The sequence below is a fragment of the Trichechus manatus genome, unplaced genomic scaffold (genome assembly GCF_000243295.1).
Source record: "Trichechus manatus latirostris isolate Lorelei unplaced genomic scaffold, TriManLat1.0 scaffold00012, whole genome shotgun sequence".
Lineage (NCBI taxonomy): Eukaryota > Metazoa > Chordata > Mammalia > Sirenia > Trichechidae > Trichechus > Trichechus manatus.
Genome location: NW_004443948.1, coordinates 13,441,593 through 13,463,896, shown reverse-complemented (window position 1 = coordinate 13,463,896; position 22,304 = coordinate 13,441,593).

Genomic DNA, 22,304 nt, shown 5'->3' with positions numbered 1-22,304 from the left:
CCCTATGGGGCAGTTCTCCTTTGTCCTGAAGGGTCACTAGGAGTCGGAATCGACTTGACGATAATAGGTTTGGTTTTTTGGTTTGGTGACTGATAACACATCCGTATCAATGACCCTGTGATTGAGTCCAGTTGCTCTACCCTACCATATCTACACGTATCATGTCTCCTCAGCTATCTATCCTCTTTATCACTTTTATTATTACCCACTCCTTATCTATTCACTAATTCTTTTTAGCTGATAGTCAACACACAAGTTTAAATATTCTTATCTTAAATAATAAAATTTAAAATAATAAACTCTTCCTAAACCTCACACCCTATTCTGGATGTTGTCTTAGCTCCCTAACAGAATAGTCTACCAATTATTCACAATCATGGTTGCATACTAAAACCACCCAGGAATTTTTAGAAAATATTGGTACCAAGGCCCCATACCAAAACAATTAAATCAGAATCTCTTGAGGTAAGAACTTGGCAGAGTATTTTAAGAAATATAGCTCTACATTCTTGTAAGCACTGCCTCATCCTTAGCCATTTACTCCTCATACACTGCAATCTGGCTTCTACTTTCATCACACCACCAAAACTGTTCTCTTCAAGGTCTTACTTCTAAGTTCCGTAACATAAATGGCATCCAATGTATTAAATACAAACAGTAAATCACTCTTCACACTCTTACCCACCCAACCCCATTACTTCATTCAAAATTCTAACTCAGTTCTTCGTCCGGCCACTAGACCAAATATTCACTTATTCAACCAACATTTGCTGGGCATCCCACTGGCTTCTCAAACTTAAGTATTCATAAATTAATTATCTGTTTCTCATTCCCCTCTTCACCACCACTCCCAACACACACACAAAAAAATTCAAAATAAAATAACATCGCCAATAAATAAACACAACAGCACAACACAACCCATTTTCTGAGAGAGAAACCTAGGACTAATATTTCTTGATTCTTCTCTTCCTTTTACACCCAGATCCAACTGGCTATTAAATCAGGTCCACCTAACCTGTTGGAGCCCTGGTGGCTCAGTGGTTACGAACTCGGCTGCTAACCAAAAGGTCAGCAGTTCCAGTCCACCAGCAGCTTCTTGGAAACCCTATGCGGGTAGTTCTACTCTGTCCTATAGGATCACTATAAGTCAGAATCAACTCGACGGCAATGGGTTTGTTTTTCTTTTTTTTGGGAAACCATAAACGAAACTTATTGCCAACAAGTCGATTCCAACTCATAGCGACCCTATAGGACACGGTAGAACTGCCCGATAGTGTTCCCAAGGCTATAATCTTTACTGGAACAGGCTGCCATATCTTTCTTCCACAGAGCGGCTGGTGGGTTTGAACCACTGACCTTTCAGTTAGCAGCAGAGCACTTAACCACTGCATCACCAGAGCCCCTTATATGGTCCTAAGGAATGACTTGTTTTATTATCTGGTTGAACATAGTGTAGGGCTACCATCACTTATATTTACCGTCCTCATATCTGAGAGCAAAAAAATTTACGACAGCTTAAACTGATTGGCAATAAAACTCTTTTCATTTCCTAATGATGAGTTTCATTTTTAATTGTATATATGAACTGACACATACTCAAATTTTCAAAAGCAGTTTACTTCATAGGATCTTATGGGATGGATTATTCTAAATAAATTGTAAAAACTATTAAAGGAGAAAGACTACATGTACAGAACATAGCCCTAGAATTTAGGCAATCCAAATTCAGATTTTCAGCAGACGATCTCTGTCAATTTTATTATCTCCCCTGACTTTTTCTATCTTAAAAGGTGGGTTATGGAAGCACTTTGTAAACTGAAAATAAGTACGTAAATACACATTATGATTACTAGTTATATGAACTGATAACTGTAGTTTTTAATTTTTTTTATGAAGAAAAAGCTCTGAAAGTGAAATATTACAATGCAATTTACACATTTTATATTTATAAAAGGAGCCCTGGTGGCGCAGTTGTTAGAAGCTTGGCTGCTAACCAAAAGGTCAACAGTTCAAATCCATCAGCCACTCCTTGGAAACCCTATGGAGCAGCTCTACTCTGTCCTATAGGGTCGCTATGAGTCGTTAATTGACTCAATGGCACCTAACAAATATGTATATATTCACATACACACAGACAGAGAGAGAGAGAAAGAGAAAGAGAGAGATATGGAGACATATAATCAAACCTGCTGCCATCGAGTTACAGGTGAGCTCTTAACCATTAAGCTACCAGGGCTCCATATGTATATATGTAAAATCCAATACCAATTCCAATAACTGAATGAATGCCTCTCTCCTTCAAAAAAAAGTGTAGTATTTTCTGGAGTTTTTCTTGTATTTACCAGAAACTGAAATAATAAGAGGACCGCTGCAATAATGAACTAGATCACAACATGTTTCACAGTATATAAAACGGTGCAGGCACGATATAATGTAATGTCTCTGAAATAGATAGAATAAGTCACTCCCTTCTGTGCGTTTTCATAGAACTTTGCTTAGCTTTTCAGTTGTTCTTAGCCTATGCCATATTTTTTTCATTACATGTAATTATTATAAGAGCTAATCTTTTATTGTGCATCGTAGTTGGCACTAGGCAAGTGTCTGGGTGTATACAGGGGAACAAAAAACATGTTATAGCAATATCTTTGGAGATAACCAGAAGAGAAAAGTGATTATCTTTATCAAAACTTCAATCAAGAAGTATTATGTCCCTAGTGTATTATATCTCCAGTACACTAAATAACAACAGTTGTTCTTTAGTACCCACACATAATCAGTTATTTCCCTTCTAATGTGGCAACCAAGGTAACTTAGCTTCAAGGGTCACCTTCCATTCAAAAACCATCTTGGCTACATGTTTGCTGAAGCTGTTAACTCACAGCAAACAAAAGCTGTGCTTTTGTATAAATGTACAAAGCCTTGAAAAAGCTTTCAATTTTGGACAGTCATAATTGAGTTATTTGTATAAACATTCATCAAAGACCACTCATCTCTCTCCGTAGAATAATGCCAACCAGTTTAACGGTTGTTAAACCCAGGTAACAAGAATGTTATTAGCAGCTCTTATGACTGTACTTTCTTTCCTGTTTGCCAAAAATGTGCTGAGAATTCAATAGGACGATAATTTAGATATGAGATTTTGATATACAGAATGTGAGTGAGGTAATCATAACAGGCGAAAATGAAGAGGCATTTGGAAAAAGCTACAAGAGGGACTTTTTAAAAATTTTTCCCCTGATATCACACTCTATATTATCAGATGACCTTCACTTTTGCATTAGAAATAGCAGACATTGATATGAAACCTTTCACTTTTCTACTATCAAAGCAACAAATCACCTACACTTCTTCCTCCTTTTCTTTCTTTGCTACTGTTGCAATAAAGGAAGTATCTTGTCGAAAGGCTGAGATCTTGACCAATGATCTGGATCTCATCTCCCACTTAGCTTTCACAAGGTAAGCCACCCCGATTACTGTATGTACAGCATACGTCATTATTATTCTCACAGTACTTATCAAATTTGGCATAATTTTGCTTACTTGTCCATTTTGTCTGTCTACAACCTAGACTTAGCTTCATGAGGGCAGGGACTCTGTCCAGTCTGTGTTGTATCTCCTGAATATAAGGCCTGGCATATTGTAGGTTCTCAAGATTTACTGAAAAATAAATGATTATAAGAGGTGGTTACAGTGTTTGCAAGGATTAAAAGTTAGTTTGACAATAAATTCTAGGATTGTTGTAAAAATTAAATAAATTAACAGGTATGAAATACTTAAAACATCGCTCTATCAACATTAGCTATTATTAGCTAATATTAGTACTATTTGTATGAAATAATGAGTCAAACTTTAAGGAACTAGGTATGAGGCAGCATTTTGAGGACTAGTTTGAAAACAATAAAACTTAAGAATAAGCTAGGACTTTGACAATGTCCCAGCACATAAATGGTTTGGACCTAAAGATATCTTATTTCCAACTGTAAAATTGTAGCTTTGCAGTCTGAGTCATTACAAAGCTTCCAAGAGGATTTGTGATGTGAAGTAGGCTTTTTAAGATGATGAAAACTAGATAGTGCTCTCCAAATCTAAAGCCTACTATAAGAAGGTAGAGATGGATGGGACCTTCTCCACCTCCTCGGAGCTCAGAAACCGATGACCCCAGTATGTAAACAAATATTCAGAACACAGCGTGATCAGTGCTGGCCTATAAGCAATATGTAGGATTTGCTGTTGAAATTCAGTGAAAGGAGAAATTAATTTAGACTCAAAGGTCTGGGAAGGCTTTATTTACAAACCTGGAAAAGGGAGTAGAAAAGATTTTAGGTAGAAGGGATAGAATAAACCAATACTCAAAACTATATAAGCACTTGGAATGTTTGAGACATGGAAAGAAGAAAAGACGAAAGAAAGGGCAATTATTGTAGAATATTAGGTCAGAAAGTAAGATTGAGAACAATTTGTCATATTTGCTTGTCATCAGATAGAGATCAATTGCAGGAGGGGGAAAGAAAAAAAGGCATAGCAAAACAAAACGGAAAACATTCTAGCAATTATAAACAGATTTAAGAGTTTACAAAATGGAACACAATAGACTCTAGGTGGAGCTTCCAGGATTAAATCCCAAAATCATGTCAACACAGGTACAATCTAGGGATCAGGAAGTCATTGCTGAAGCCACCATAAGTGGCTTTTCAACACGAAATTTAAATTGTCCTTACTTTCATGCAAGATAATGAAAACACACCAAGGCAACAGAAATATGAATAATCAATAATGACTGTATTCACTTCCTCACCTGCTCTTGCTCTTCAGTCCAATCTATTTTCCAAGGTCTACCATGATACCTTTCCAAATGTCATGCAAGTATTTCTAATTGGTGGAACCAAATTTGCACCTGAACGTCTAGCTCCAGGCATACATGATGACAATTTTTTTAATTTTCCAATCTCTTAAGTACAGGATATACAGTAGGAGGAAACTGGATAAATTATGGGTTTAATCTACTGCAATGTTAAATGAGAAAACTGAACTCTATCTTATCGGATATAGGGAGGTACCATATATTTAAATCCAGGAAGACGTTTCCAGGACAGATTTGACAAAAGAGTAAAAGTAAACTGATGATACAGTGAACATGTAAGAAAGTGAGACAATCTAATGGGATACTTAAACAGATAAGGTAATCTACAAACTTGGGAGGGTCTTAAAATCTAGGTTGAGTATATGGGATTTGATTTAGGAAAGAGAGAGTTATTACGTTTTCTTGAATGAAGACAAAGCAAAGTATTAAGAGTGCTTTAGGAAAACTGTTGCTAAGTTAGTAGATGACCTAAAACAGGAAAGACATGGAACTAGTTAGAGGAAATCATAGCTACTAAGTCAGACAATGACAAGGAAAGGTAAGCCTGTGTTTGGGTGTGGTTACCAGGAACATAAATTGTAATCTTTTGTTTTCTTCAATAAAAAAAAATTTAGAATGCTAACTATGCTCTGCATTCACTAGGTAGACATTCATTATTATGCTAATTTTACAGATGAGGAAACTGAGACACTAAAATTTTAAGTAACTTTTCCAAGGCCACATAGCTCTTAAGTGGTACAGCTAGTTCAATAATGATGAATAAGGTGCCGGCTGTAGTAGAGTCCTAGTCCTGCTTCACATACATTTCACACACAGGAACACATAAGAATCTGGTATTTGTTATTCTTATATTCAGGGTAAATACTTATTTCTTAGACAAAACAATAGGAAGGAGATGTTTCAACATAAGATTTGAAAGCCCTCTAGACTGGATGTTTCTCTTTAATCTGAATTTGAGGCTCTCTATGCCCGTTAATTATTCCTGTCAATGTTGTTCTGACAGCAGTCGATGCCTGAATCTCTTTGCTGCCTGAAGACCCTTCAATAGTTGGCTTCATCATCCTCTCCCTTCTTGGTAGTTATTGGAAGAACAATTGCATTACAACCTCAGACCGACAAACGTGTAAGATGCCAGGGCCATACTAAAAAAATATAAAACAGTCCCCCAAAAACGTAGCCGCTATAAAAAATATAAAACTGACTCAAACAAATAAAATGATCTGAATTGCAGGTCAAGGACCATATATATGACAGTCATTTCATTATCAAGACACTAGCTTTGGCATTCCACTTCTTAGCTGTACTCCGAAGTCCAGGAGCTGGGTTCTTGTCAACTATATGATAACAGAAAAACAGAGATGGGTGTTCAGAAAGGCATAACAGTCTGTCAAATCCAACAAAATTAAGAACACAGCCTCTAGAATAAGAAACATCTTTTCTTCCCATTCAAGGAAAACTTCTTGAAAGAGTGATCAATACTGACTGTTCTGAGTTCCTTTCCTCCTTTCTATCCTCAGCCCTGTTCAATTGGTTTTCCGTCACTACCACACCATTGATCACCCATGACCTCCATGCTGCCAAACCCAAAATCCATTTGTTGTTCCTTATAGTACTTAACATCTCAGTGATATTTAGCACTTTCAATCACTACCTTCTCATAAAAACACTTTGTTTTCCTGGGTTCCAGGTAATCACATTTTCCTGGTTCCATCTTGATCAATGACTCTTTCATCTTAGTCGCATCTGACTCTTCTTTCCCAACTAATAAATATTTGAGTGCCACAGGGCTCGGTGGTAGTTTTCTTTCTTTATAACTTCATCCTAGGTAATCTCATCCAACTCCATGATCTTAAATAGCATCTTTATGTGATGACTCAAACTTTCTAACTCCAGCCCTGACTCCAGCTCAGATTTGTCCATGGGCCTCCAGACTCATACTGGAGTCATCTACGTGCCTAGTTGACATCTGCACTTGAAAATATAATAAAAAAACACATACATAAAATGTTCAAAACAAAATGCATCCAACCTGACATCCCTGGTCCTCTCAAAAAGAAGTGACCTCATATTACTAAAAAACAATCACTGTAAACTTTGATTGGAACACAGGAAAATGTAATACATATTTGGGCTGTTGTTGTGTTCCAAGTTTCTGAGGGTAAGAAGCCAGAATTCACTAATCCCTACATTCACTTTGAACCCAATACAGCCCATTGCACTTAATGCATATTCTGTCCTATAGGGTAACTATGAGCCAGAATCGACTTGACAGCAACGGGTTTGGTTTGGCTACAACAACAAGAAAGAAAAGAATGGATAATGGAAGACAAATTAGCAGCTTCTGTTAGAGAAAGTGACTGGTAAGTATTTTGCTAAAAAATAGAAACTGTTGTTTTCAGTTTAGAAAATAATGGTTAGATAATCAAAATTAGTATGGCCTCCACATTTTACTTAGAAACTCGTATCTACAGTGTTAAGACTTCTTGTTGAGGGCATGACACATATCACAAATACACTACACAGCAGTGTAGTATTAGAATGGCAGAAAATTCTCTATTTCTTACGCAAAGAAAAGACCAGTTGATATAGTAATGTATCAGAATAATGTATTTTCTCAATACTTTTATCAGCTTAAAGTATGTCAGAATCTAATGGTGAGAAATAATGTTTCAATATTAAAATATGAGTACAAGAGCCTATTTTGGGATATTTTGCTGTTTCTCCTCAGAGACTGTACACAGTTACCTAGAACCATTTCATCCCCAGATTCAACCTGACAAGAAAAACAAAACAAAACAAAACAAGACAGAGAGTCACCAGAGCACTTAATGCCCAGACTTGCTCCGAATTTAGAACTAACCTCCATTTTCTTACTTCAAATTACTGATGTACTCGGCCCCTGATATTTGTTCACTCCAGGCTTATGGCTTTCATTTTTACATTTGGAGTTGAAAAATACATAAATGTAACAGAAGCAATAATAACCAAAGTATCCAGTCTTAGCAGTCAAACACAAGTTTGGATTTAGCCTTGACTCGAGGCCCTTTGATTGACATTTCCATTGCTAGAATTAACCCAAGTTATTTCAAGATCCAACTAAATTTCATTTTGCCTTATCTGCAGGTTATCATTCTTGCAAGAATCATCTCATCCTGGCAGGATCTTGATATAAGGCTTTAAAACTCAGTGAGGCTCAAAGAGATTTTGCAAGGTCACAAACAGTGTAGGTTTGTTTGGTAACACAAAACCTGAAGATGGAGTGCTGGCCTGTGCAAGGTCTCGGCAGTGGCTACACATCACATACTACATTCTCATTCACAATCAGGACGACTTTTAAGGCTGTCTGGCTCACAGTTTTCTCTCATGGTCTGATTTCAATATTTCTTTGAAGACTACACTCCTAATGAAATTCTGTTTCCCTCCAACTTGTTCATCTCAGGAACAGCTTGGCAGTAAAGATACTAGTATCAGTGAATACTCTGTTGGTACATTTGTTTTATTACATTTTTCCCTGATCAGATAGGTTTGTCTCACATAGAAAGTGGTTTTTAGCCTCATAAATCATACTTCATATTGAAGCATCTAAAAATACACAATTTGGTTATCACCAGTTCGGAAGCTGCTCTGGGATACAGGATTGAGAATATTGACATGAAAGCAGTATGAATACTGATGTCAACCTAATTTTTTGCATGCATTTGGATAGTTCACTTAACAATTTCTGCTATAATTTTGCATGATGCATCTGTGCATGATGATTCTCTATTTAGATGGATGATCTAGTATTTTATACAAAGATATTTGTAACTCGTGTGCATTTTGAAGATTTAAGAATGTTTAAAAATATTTCAATACTTCACGAGAGTAAATTTAACACACATTATGTACACATGCATACGTAGCTTAAAGAGTTTAATAATTTATCATACTTTTTTGCTGTTTAACATAGACAGGCATGATGAATAAGAGCACATATTTGGTCAGGTTTGTTGTTGTTGTTAGGTGCCGTTGAGTCATTTCCGACTCATAGCGACCCTATGTACAACAGAACAAAACACTGCCCAGTCGCGCGCCATCCTCATGATCGTTGTTATGCGTGAATCCATCGTTGCAGCCACTGTGTCAATCCATCTCCTTGAGGGTCTTCCTCTTTTTCACTGACCCTCTACTTTACCAAGCATGATGTCCTTCTCCAGGGACTGGTCCCTCCTGATAACACGTCCAAAGTGTGTGTGACGAAGCCTTGCCATCCCTGCTTCTAATGTGCATTCTGGCTGTACTTCTTCCAAGACAGATTTATTCATTCTTTTGGCAGTCCATGGTACATTCAACATTCTTTGCCAACACCATAACTCAAAGCATCAATTTTTCTTTGGTCTTCCTTATTCATTGTCCAGCTTTCGCAAGCATATGAAGCAAATGAAAATACATGGCTTGGGTCAGGCGCACCTTAGTACTCAAAATGACATCTTTGCTTTTAACATTTTGAAGAGGTCTTTTGCAGCAGATCTGGTTTAGTGAAAACTAAATTGAAGAACTAGCTCCTTGTGTGTAATTGGTATGTTTTTATTTATTTTGCCTATAATTAAACCCTAAACATAACACAATAATTGACACTTAGTATCTCAACAGACAGCTCTGACTGAACAAATAATAAGTTTAGGGCAACCCTAATTTTTTTTTTTTTAATGAAATCAGTATTAAGAATTCCTAAGTATAGATTATAATGATTATATACAATGAGTCTGTGCATCCTTACAACTTAAATTTGTTGAGAACTCCCATATTCTTTACAAGGGCTCTTCTGAAATTACTAGTATTTGGCCATTTAAACAAACGAGATGAGGACACATGGAAATATTTCCAAGTTTGAAACTATCTGAGAATAGAGGAAACAGTTCCCTTTCTTTAGGGTCCTAATTTCCCTCTAGTAAGCCCTGGTGGCACAACAGATAAGCGCTACGTTGCTATTTGAAAAGTTGGAAACAAGGAAGAATGATCTGTAGTTGTAAAATACGGCCTTGGTGATAGAAAACACTCCAGAGATCGCAAGACCAATGACTTATTCATTGCAAATAGCCTTTTTCAACAACATAAACAGCAACTATACACGTGGACCTCACCTGATGGAAAACACAGGAATCGAATCGACCACATTTGTGGAAAAAGATATTGGAAAAGCTCAATATCATCAGTCCGAACAAGGCCAAGGGCTGACAGCAGAACAGACCATCAACTGCTTATATACAAGTTCAAGTTGAAGCTGAAGAAAATTAGAACAAGTCCGTGAGAAGAAAAATACGCTAAGCATATTCCACCTAAATTTGGAGACCATCTCAAAAATTGATTTGATGCACTGTACGCTAATGATCGAGCACCAGACAAGTTGTGGGATGACATCAAGGACATCATATATGAAGCAAGCAACAGGTCATTAAAACGAAAGAAAAGACTAAAATGCATGTCAGAAGAAACTCTGAAACTTGCTCTTGAACGTAGAGTAGCTAAAGCGAATGAAAGAAATGATGATGTAAAAGAGGTGAACAGAAGATTTCAAAGGGCAGCACAACAAGACAAAGTAAAGAGTTATAATAAAATGTGCAAAGACCCGGTGTTAGAAAACCAAAAGGGAAAAACATGCTTGGGATTTCTCAAGCTGAAAGAACTGAGGGAAAAATTCAAGCCTCAAGTTGCAGTTCTGAAGGATTCTACAGGCAAAAATATTAATGATGCAGGAAGCATCAAAAGAAGATGGAAGGAATACACAGAGTCAATGTACCAAAAAGAACTGGTTAGACGTTAAATCATTTCAGGAGGGACCATCCGATTAAGAACCGATGGTACTGAAGAAAGAAGGCCAAGCTCACTGAAAGCATTAGCAAAAATCAAAGCACCAAGAGCTGACAGAATACCAACTGAGATGTTTCAACTAACAGATGCAGTGCTAAAGGTGCTCACTCGTCTATGCCAAGAAATTTGGAAGATAGTTACATGGCCAAACAACTGGAAGAGATCCATGTCTGTGCCCATTCCAAAGAAAAGTGATCCACGGAATGCAGAAATTATCAAACAATATCATTAATATTACACGCAAGTAAAATTTTGTTGAAGGTAATTCAAAAACAGTTGCAGCAGTCCATCAGGAACTACCAGAAATTCAAGCCATATTCAGAAGAGAGCGTGGCATGAGGGATATCATTGCTAGTGTCAGGTGGATCTTTGCTGAAAGTACAGAATACCAGTAAGATGTTTACCTCTGTTTTATTGACTATGCAAAGCCATCTGACTGGATGGATCATAACAAATTATGGATAACACTGCAAAGAATGGGAATTCTGGAACACTTAACTGTGCTCATTCGGAACCTGTATATAGACCAACAGGCAGACATTCGAACAGAACAAGGGGACACTGTGTGGCTTAAAAATCAGAAAAGGTGTGCATCGGTGTTGTATCCTTTCACCATACTTATTCCATCTGAATGCTGAACAAATAATACCAGAAGCTGGACTATATGAAGAACATGGCATCAGGACTGGAGAAAAACTCATTAACAAACTGTGATATGCAGATGACACAACCTTGATTGCTGAAAGAGGACCTGAAGCACTTACTGATGAAAATCAAAGACTACAGCCTTAATATCGTTTACACCTCAACATAAAACAAAAATCCTCACAACTGGACCAATAAGCAACAACATGATAAACAGAGAAAATACTGAAGTTGTCAAGGATTTCATTTTACTAGATGAACAATCAACACCCGTGGAAACAGTCTAGAAGTCAAATGACATACTGAATTGGGCAAATCTTTAAAGTGTTGAAAATCAAAGATGACACTTTGAGGACTAAGGTGTGCCTGATCCAAGCCATGGTGTTTTCAACTGCCTCATATGCATGCAAAAGCTGGGCAATGAAAAAGGAAGACTGAAGAATTGGTGCATTTACACTACGGTGTTGGTGAAGAATACTGAATACACCATGGACTGCCACGAGAAGGAACAAATCTTTCTTGGAAGAAGTACAGTCAAAATGCTCCTTAGAAGCAAGGATGGTGAGACCTTGTCTCACATACTGTGGACATGTTACCAGGAGGGGGACATCATGCTTGGTAAGGCAGATGGTCAGTAAAACATAGGAAGACCCTCAAGGAGATGGATTGACACAGTGGCTGCAACAATGGGCTCAAATATAGTGACCATTGTGAGGACTGCACAAGACTGGGCAGCGTTTTGTTCTGTTGTACATAGGGTCGCTATAAGTGGGAACCGACTCAACGGCACCTAACAACAATATCATTTGCCAGTATTTGCTTGTCCCACCTTCATGAAACTCCCTTCTCTTTTGTCCTTCATAATGCTATTCCCTCATTCTCCTTCTAAGCCTCTGATCATTCATTCTACGCCCCCTTAACCTGTACCCTTCTTCCTAATGGCAACGGATTTGGTTTTGGAATGAGCAGGCCCTTCTTCCTAAACATCTTTCTCCTAAGCAATGTGTTCTGCTCTACTACTTTATATGGTCTAGATCCTGAGGAATCTCATTTCAAGCCTACCATCATCTGAACAGCTTGACCATCATCATATTCCTTCTGCTCCTTCAAAGATCCTCTTCCTTCTAGATTCCTATATTGGGGTGATCCAGACTTTCCATTCTTCTAAGCCAGAAATAAGGTTCATCCTCAATAACTTCTTTCCTTTTCTTTTTTGAGCTCCAACTCCTAGGCAGCCTCTCTTCTCCATTCTCACTGTCGCTTACCTTTTTAATGCCCTTGTCAGTATTCTCCTGGGCTATTGCTGTAACCTCCTAACTCTTCTCTACTTCTAGCCTATAACCTTTTAACTTTTTTTTTTAACTTAGCAAATGAAGTCATCTTTTAAAAATGCAAATCTGATTATATCTCTCTCCTGCTTAAAACCTTTACAATTGTCTCTATTTCCATATGTTAGTGAGTATACTATCCAAAGCATTTTATGATCATGCCCCTGTCTAAGTTTCCAGTCACATCTCTGACTACTTCTGAACTTTACTTCTCTCGCTATTGAACTTCCTTTGGTTCCTTAAATGCAGCAATGGCAGTTCACTCATTTCTGCTTTCTTACATGCTATGCCTTTTGCCTGGATTGTTCTTTACCACTTACCTCCATTCTACCTATTAAGTACTTTCCACCTTCAAATCCAGCCCAGGTTTTATTTTATCCAGAAGGATTAATATTATTATTTCTTCACCCTCTGTTCTAAATCTTTTTCTCTTCTTCTTGCATTACACATTTTCTCCCTGGATTATCTTAACTACTTCCCATATCATCACTGATTACTCTTAAAGTGAGCATATGACCCCACTTTCTGAAGTCCACACACATATATACAATTACAACTTGTATATAAAACAGATACCTCAAAAAAAAATTAAAAAAACAGACACCCCAAGCTCAATATGTTTATAAATGAAGTTTTACTCCCCTCAAAGTTGCTTCTTGTCTAAGATCTTCTTTATTTTACAAAGTACACAGTCATTTACTCAAGAAAGAAATCTGGAAGTCATCTCTGACTCTACTTCTCCCTCATGCTCAGCATCATTCTCCAATACACAGGAACCTGAAGCGACCCCAGCCATAACATCAACATTGTCAGGGTTGACATTTTTCCCAATGACATGATCACCAATACTGCTGCCAACACTGTTTCTGGCATTTTCTTAGTGACTGCCAATGTCATTTCCCAACAGTGTTGCTAACACCATGGGCACCAATGCTGCCAGTGCCTCAGCACTAATAGTGCAGTCGCTCTTCTAACGACTACTTTTTAGTTTTGTTTCAGCCCCCTCACCCACGGATTCAAGTGTCGGATAATGAGCTCTGGACTAGGTAACAATCTCAGGGAAACAAACCATGCCCAGAATTACCTTCCATTCTATGCTCAATATATGCCAACAATCCTTCAGCCAAACTTACCCATCTTGACCTTCTTTCCCCTTGGGATGAATTTTTATTTTTCTAGGAGGTTTTTTGATCTTCCATGTAAACACACCCCTGGCTGCCATCACCAGTTCTCCAAATTATACCTGAACACATGTGAATCTGACAGCAAACACAGCTTAGTCTCATGCCATAACCACTGCCACATAAGCACTTGGCAGTCAATAAATAGCTGTTGACTACATAAGTGCAGGAATGTCTTTTATTCTTATGTTAGGTCTCCTTTTTCCAAAATATTTCTGATTGTTTTCATAACAGGTTAATCCTTTCTTTCTTTTCTTTTTTTTTTACTGATTTCTAAAGAATTATTCTTAAAGAGCTGGGAGCATGTAAATTACAGTTGCCATTTCAACTACACAAATTGAAAATACAGATAAATACTTTTAGCCTATCAATTTCTAGGAACAGTTTCCTTTATCATGTTATAATTAATACATTAAAAGGGAAAATAAGTAAAAGACAAAATGTCTACTCTCTCTAGGGCAAGCCCTTTGTATACTCAGTAACTAGGAATTATCTGGCATAAAACGGATCCTCAGTATGTGTATTTGTAACGATTTTCCTGATGAAACTTGACTTCTCATAACCTAGAATCCTAGTGACAAGGAAGCCTTGTCTCCATCTTTTTAATGGGGGTAGGACAGTGTCATTTTATCATCATGTTCCTTTAGTGGACATTTGAGAAAATAATGTGATAGTTATTTCATATGATAATTAAAGATCACCTATAACCAGTTAAACTAGTTGCTGTTGAGTCAATTCTGATTCATGGTGATCTCATGTGTTTCAGAGTAGAACTGCACTCTATAGGGTTTTCATGGCTGTGACCTTTCAGAAGCTGTTCACCAGACCTTTCTTCCAAGGTGCCTCAACATAGGTTTGAACAGCCAACTGTTCAGTTAGTAGTCTGGTGCTTAACCGTTTGCACCACCCAGAGACCCTATTAAAGATCATCTATAAAAGAATCCTAAATCCAGAAAAAATCTAAAGTGAAATACACAATCATTTGAGTTAGAAATACCATAGGTATTAAAAAAAACATTTCCTCCTTTTTTTTCTTCTGCGGTCTGTAGTTCCAACAATATATCATCCAGACCCCCATCAATGCACAGATAAATTAAATTCACTGAGGATGAACAGATACAATGCTATTTAATTAATGTTATTTATTTGAGGTAATGTGGTCCTATCTTCATCAAAATTACCTGGGATGCTTGTTAAACATGCAGATTCCTGGGGGAACAGGGGCCCAGGAATCTGTTTTTCACCAGCATCCAGGTAATCTGATGCACACTGAAATTTCAAAGTTGCTAATTTAAGGAATTGACAGATTGTATGCCAGCTGAACTGGTACAATCAAATTATATTACGTTGGGAAGGGTATCTTATAGTTACATTAGTGTTGAATAAATACATACTATAAGTGAGAATCAAGAAGGATTTGTTGTGACTTGCTGGTACTGCTGCCTTGGTATCTGCTTCTGCCCAATATCATGCCTATTGCTTTCCCCTGAACCCACTGGCGCCCATATGGCTGCTAGCCAAAAGGCTGGCAGTTCACATCCACCAACTGCTCCTTGGAGACTCTATGGCGCAGCTCTACTCTGTCCTATAAGGTCTCTATGCGTTGGAAGTCACTCGACAGCATCAGGTTTGGTCTTAACAGGTCTGACCAGCTAAATCTTTTTATGAATTTGGTATCTTTCAAGAGGTGATACTAATAAAATGTCAACATCTACATTTGGCTAAAACTGTGTGATGTGATCCAGATGAGAAAAAAAAGATATTTATGTTTTAGCTACATAATAGATGTATGACAGTGAGAAGATGTATTTTGTTAATAATTACCATCTTCAGTTTTTTAGAAAACTGTTTGGCATAAAATACAGAATGGTCGTTTTCCTTTTCAGTGAACTGAAACTATTTCGCGCAACCTTAACCAGGCTTCATTCTGCCCAGTATTCTTTCTTTCAGGCAAGCATCCTTTGTCCTGGCTTCAGCTTTTTCACTTTGAGAAGCTTAAAACACTTTATTTCCTTTCTTGTTGGGATAGAGAACACGCACCCCACCCACATCTCGAAAGTATATGAATTGCAGATCCAAAAAGGAACCCATCCAGCTAAGCAACCCTTTTCCTTGTTTGTTGATTATTGGTGTAGGTTCTAATGAGCTCAATCTCCTGGGGAACACTGTAATGTCCCCCCTCCTCTGTCCTCCCCTGATGACCATGCTTATGCCAAGTTCTGATACAGTATACAGGACTTGCGTAGTAATTAGCATTCAAATGGATCAGTGATTTTCCTGTTACTGAGTGGATTGTCTATTTCAGGCTCAGAAATGGAATCCAATGAGTTAGAGCTTGTAATAATTAAGACATATTAACAATTCAAATCCTAAATTAAACATCCAAGATAGAGGGTGAGAAAAGGAAGCATCATCAAAGTCAGACTGGTTAAACAACCAGTCTAGTTGAGGGAAAAAAATAACGAAAAGGGAGAACTACCATGGCTAATTGTACACCAGCAAATGGGGTAGCCAGAAAAATATACGCTACATATAACAACAAATCAATATTGAATGATGGAATATGTTGTTTTTTGGGTTTAATATTTTTCAGTAATTATTGATCAAATTCAGGCAAGAGAAAAATGAAAACAAGTCAGTGTACCTGGGTTGATAGAATGTTTCAGGGAATCACCTGATAACCTCAGTGAAGACCTTAATGAGACCAAGCTCAAGAACCACAATTATTTTACAATTCCCTTAAATTCTGCTATAATATCTTAAAACAGTTAACATTTAATATGGTAATCTTTTCAAATATAAAGTCCTCACACAATTTAATGAGGTCCTTGCACTTTCTCCTTAGAGAAATGCACATCTATTCATAAGAACTTAATAATACTCTGTTTTTAAACATTAAATTAAGGTAGAACAAATAAAAATGGAATGACTATCTTTTGCATTTTTAATGAATAATAGTTTTATAATTCATATACTTATTATTAGTCTAATTATGATTTTACTCTATTCCAGTGTATGCCTACACTGAATGATTAAAATTTAATCAAATAATAGTAACAAACAGCTTGAATAAAAACAGAAATAAAGATAGCTGATTTTACTAATCAATTTCTCTCAAATACTTACAAAATACTAGGGTGATAACAGCTTGGTGAGTAATAACCTATCAAGTCTGCAAACAATCAGAATCATCACTGTTAGATCTATAAATGAATGGGAAAGTAGAAGAAATGAAGCTGACAGTATTTTTTTTAAAGAAATTATTTTTGCTACATTTATGCCCTATACAAATAGCGTGAATATATTTCTAGCACAATTAACCAAATACCCTCGAGCCTACTTTTCTGTTCATGACTTTAGGCTGGTTAATGTGAAATTTAATTTGTGTTAATCTTCTCAAGGTTAGTAAAGTGTGAAATATACTGTACGTTGGATTTACCCAATGAATTAGTGTAAACTTTTAGAAAATAATGTATTAAATAGTTCTAATTTTAAAAAGAAAAAATGTTCAGGCTCCATTATCTAAGTTGAAACTGCCAAATTTATAGATAGGATAAATACTAAAACGTCTACTATGAAAAAGTGTCTGGAGTAGACCAACAGAGACTGCAAGTAAGAAAGAGATATTAAAATGCATTTAGGAATTAGAGAAGGAATGCATTTAAAGTCACAGATACAAATTATTTCTTTATAAACTGGAACCCAAGAAGTGTGGAAAAGCCACCTGAATGTTGCCCTTTAAGTCCTTTTCTGGACCAGAAACTATTTCATATAATAGCATCAAATCATGTAATTGCCTGGAATTAGAGAAGACAATATTTGGAGCTTCTCCTCTATATAGGAGGTAACTATCCTGACTCTCCAAGCTAGAAAAATACGGACTCTATATTCAGGAGATTCTGCAAAATCCATTTAGGTGGCCAAGCTAGTTACATACCTGATTCATCTAAAAAGCATTAGTGGCATATAGAAAAACAACTTTTAAATGCACAGTAGGTGACAAGGAAAATGGGTGTGGTATACAATTTATATTCTAAATGTGCAAGACTATTACATTGGAAGAAATTTCTACAAAACACTTAATGGATTAAACTTGAAAAGGAGTAATGATGTGAAAAAACATACAGGATAAGAAGCAAATTGCACGCAATAAGGCAGAAAATAAAATTCAATGAGATTTAGGTTTATACAAACAGAGTTATCTCAAAGAAGTCTCTCTAGTCTTCATTATTTCCTAGGAACTCATACCAGAGCTACAGAAATGAAGCAAGGCTTGAATAACTTGATCCTACGAAATTAGAACGCATGTGTAGATATTATACAAACAGAGTTATCTCAAAGAAGTCTCTCTAGTCTGCATTATTTCCTAGGAACTCATACTAGAGCTACAGAAATGAAGCAAGGCTTGAATAACTTGATCCTACGAAATTAGAACGCATGTGTAGATATGTTTGTGTGTACGTATCTAACCATTTAGCTAAATGATATATTACCGAAAACATTTTAACCATATACCAGCATTTAAAAGAAGTGTAAAACAAATAAAGTAGATAATTCATTTAAAATAACTCACACTGACTCTATTATTCCATGATGAGCTTAGTGTATTGTCAGGTAAAATATACTAAATTCTTTCAAGTTGAAAGTGCTATGCAAATATAAGGTAGTATGAAATACAATACTATTACATGGACAAGGTGGAAAAAAATAATGTATTGTGATAGCAATTTTATTTATTCATGTGACTATGAATATACGTATGTAGAGCAAATATATGTGTTATTCTTCTTACAGGAAGGTGGTGGTATAAAACCACTTTTAATATGATGTATACTTTTGAGTTATTCATTAAGAAAGCTAGTCAACCTGGACAAAAAGATGAATAGAAAAATGTCTGAGATTGTCATATTTAAAATGGCTTGCAAGGGAAAGATTTAGAGGGAGAAAAAAGGTATTTACAGATTAATAAAAAAAGTAAACCTTTTTCTGATTTTAAAAAGAGCTCCAGATTTCAGATTTATTTCACAGTAGGTGCAAAAGTTTCTCCATAATTTGCAGCCTAACATGTCCAGAGAAGATGCTGAAAAATACATCACTGGAACCTTTTAAACCAGACAACATACCCAAGAATATACCTTAAGGAACTTTCTAGATTAATTAGCTTGTTGGAATAGTTCTAACTATTGATTGTAATTATAAAAATAAGGTAAGTTTGAGCTATCTCAAGAGAGTCAACAATTAACTATGGCTCTACCTTTACTGTCATCATAATTGTTCATACGTGCACATAAAAAGGTTGAGATCTTATCTATATCTACCCGTAGTAATCGTGTAATTTTCTTGTTGAATAAAAGATTAAAGTTTACATAATCACTAACTACATAGGACTTGAGTGATCCACCTCTGCAAGACAAAGTAATAGATGCGTATTACATATTCTCAGGTACTTTCCCAAGTTAAAAAAATAATTATAACTTCTGCCTATTCAAATTTCATCTATTCTTTAAAGATCAGCATTAGGTTTAACCTCCTTCATGAAGTATCTTCATATTTTTGGCCAATACCAATTATTCCAATTCATGATAATCCAGATGACTTATTACCGTTATTTTCAATAATTATTAAATAATTAGAAATACCAGGAGAAAGTCTAGGGTCTAGTTTTCCAATCTAGTGGTAGAAGAAATCTATTCAATTAAGACTGGCAAACTAGAAGCTTTAAAAGAAAAAGATAGATATCCTTGACTGCATAAAAGTTGTCAAAAGAGATCATAAAGTCAACAGATAAAAATAATTTGGGGGAAATTATTTACAATGCAATGACATAAGATTAACAGCTATAAAATAAGAGCTCGGCAGTTCATTGAAGAACAAACTCAAATGTCAATAAATGTATGAAAAGGTACTCAAGATCACTAAAAGTTGAAAACAAGTACAAAGTTAAATGAGATAGGGCTACATCACTTTGTGCCCCTAACTTCCCTAATTATTTTCATCATAGCACTAAACATCATCTGACATTATTTACTTGTTTATCTGCACATTATTTGTGCCTGCCTCCTAGAATGTAAGCTACAGAGCAGATCAAGAGAGACTACTGCTTTAATATAACACCCAGAAAAGTAGCTGAGTGGGGCAAACAGTTTGTGCTCACTACTAACCTAAAATTTTGGCAGTTTGAACCTACCCAGTGGTGTCATGGAAGAAAGGCCTGACAATCTGCTTCTGTAAAGAATACATAGAGCAGTGTGTGATACATAGATGGAAGGAATAAATCTAAACCTAAGACAATACTTTACTCTTACCAACTAGTAAAATTAAAAAAGAATAATTACTCCTATTGCTGACCAGAATGTGTGGGAAATGATACTTCCCACATTGCCGGAAAAATGTGAATTATTATAGTCATTTTGGAAAGTAATTTCATAACAGCTATTAAAATTAGATATAGCAATCTCACTCCTAGATTTTTATTCTAGAGAAATCAAAGCATAATATATAAAATGTATATACCAGGAAGGTGTTTAATGCAGCACTGTTGATATGGACAAAAGGTAGAAAAAAAAGGCAAATATTCATCAATAAGGAGATGGTGGAATGAATTTCTATATGTTAATCCTATGGAATTGCATGCAGAAAAAAAATAGTCAAAGCTATCCCAGTTGACTTGGAAGGATTTCCACTAGCATTGAGTGGGGTGGCAGAAAGCCAACAAGTATGAATATACCATTCCTTTTTAAACTAATAATGACCAAAAAAACCTGTATTTGAACTGATGTGTGCTTATGATTATATGAGTATGGTGAGAAATACAAATTTAATTAACAGTCTGCTATCAAGGATTGTGCGTCAAGATCATGATGTTGTAAGACGACAGCAAGAATGGCAGTGACAGGCAAAATAGAAAAAGATTTTTAAAAAATAACAAAATCATCACTTACATATTATTCTACTTATACATTTATACAAAATTAAATATAGAAATATATGTTGTTGTTGTTAGCTGCCCTTGAAAAGTCAGCTGGCTCCAACACATAGGGACCTTATAGACAGCAGACATTGCTCGGTACTGCGCTATCCTCACAACCGTCCCTATGTTTGAGCCCTTTGTTGCAACCACTGTGTCAATCCATCTCGAGGGTCTCCCTCTTTTGCATTAACCCTCTACTTTACCAACCATGATGTTCTTTCCAGCAATTGGTCCCTCCTGATGACACATTCAAAGTAAGCGAGAAGAAGTTTCACCATCCCGGCTTCTAAGGAGCATCCTGGCTTCTAAGGAGCATTCTGGCTGTACTTCCTTCAAAATGGATTTGTTCATTCTTCTGCTAGTCCATGGCATATTTAATATTCTTCATCAACACTATAATTCAGATGCATCAGTTCTTCTTAGGTCTTTCTGTTTTCATTGTCCAGCTTTCATGAGGTGATCAAAAATGCCATGGCTTGGGTCAGCACCCTTTAATCATCAAAACGACATCTTTGCTTTTTAAGATTTCAAAGAGGTCTTTTGCCACAGATGATGTAAAGATATAAAAACTTTAAAATGTTTAACATTTTACTAAAATATATTCAGGAAAAATAATCTCATAGAAGAAAAATGATCAGTATACTGGGTAAAATAATTTTTATGAAGTAAGGAGTCCAGGAAAGCACACCTACTCAGAACTTTGATGTTGTCTAATATCTATCATCAACAACTCAGTTTACGTCTGACAGTCCCATTTTTAACTGTCTTTACTACGAGTATTTTTAAAGTGGTAATCTAAACATACAAGCCCCTAGTTGGTGCAGACAGTTAAGCAATAGACTACTAGCCCAAAGGTTGGTGGTTTGAACCCACCCAGAGGCACCCTGGAAGACAGGCTTGGCGATCTGCTTCTGAAAAGTCACAGCCTTGAAAACCCTATGGAGCAGTTCTACTCTACAAACATGAGGTCACCAAGATTCGGAATTGACTCAAGGGCATTTAACAACTACAATCTAAACGTGTTGTTTCCATCTCCTTTCATCCTGCTCACAGCAAACTCCTTTCCAATCTGATAATGCCACCAAACCTGCTGCCTCAAAGCCTTTGCCTTTTATAGACACTCATTCCACTGGATTAGTCTGCATTCTCCACTCAGTGAAACCTCCATCTTCCATGACTTCAGGTGTGTTTCTTGTCTTTCCTCTTTCCCCTCCACCCACACCTTTCCCACTTTTCCTGGTCACATCTACTAGTTTTATCTTCCTCTGCTCACCTTAGCTAGAACTGTGTGTGATCAAAAGAACCTGTCTAGAGGAAACAGCTCTAAAGGCTAAGAAAAGAGATATAGTTAAAAGAAAATTGAAAACAACAAAACAAAATGAAGCACACTTCAAAAAACAAAACCAGAAGAAAAAGTTTTTTGGGAAGTTAATCTAATTACCTGATTGCTTAGGGAAAAGTACATT